The sequence below is a fragment of the Arachis ipaensis genome, unplaced genomic scaffold (assembly GCF_000816755.2).
Source record: "Arachis ipaensis cultivar K30076 unplaced genomic scaffold, Araip1.1 Aipa830, whole genome shotgun sequence".
In the NCBI taxonomy this organism is placed as follows: Eukaryota; Viridiplantae; Streptophyta; class Magnoliopsida; order Fabales; family Fabaceae; genus Arachis; species Arachis ipaensis.
In genome coordinates this window covers 21575-21844 of record NW_015495973.1, presented here as the reverse complement: position 1 = coordinate 21844, position 270 = coordinate 21575, and positions in this window count along the sequence as shown.

Genomic DNA, 270 nt, shown 5'->3' with positions numbered 1-270 from the left:
CCATCTCTAATGAGATTTTAGCAGCTTGCATCCCATAGATTCCCAGTTTCTCTATTACAGAGAGGGGCATGAGGTTTATCCTTGAACCAAGGTCACACAGAGCCTTAAAGATCATGGTGCCTATGGTACAAGGTATTATGAAATTTCCAGGATCCTGTCTCTTCTGAGGCAATGTCAGTTGATCCAGACCACTTAGTTCATTGGTAAACAAGGGAGGTTCATCTTCCCAAGTCTCAATACCAAATAATTTGGCATTCAGCTTCATGATTG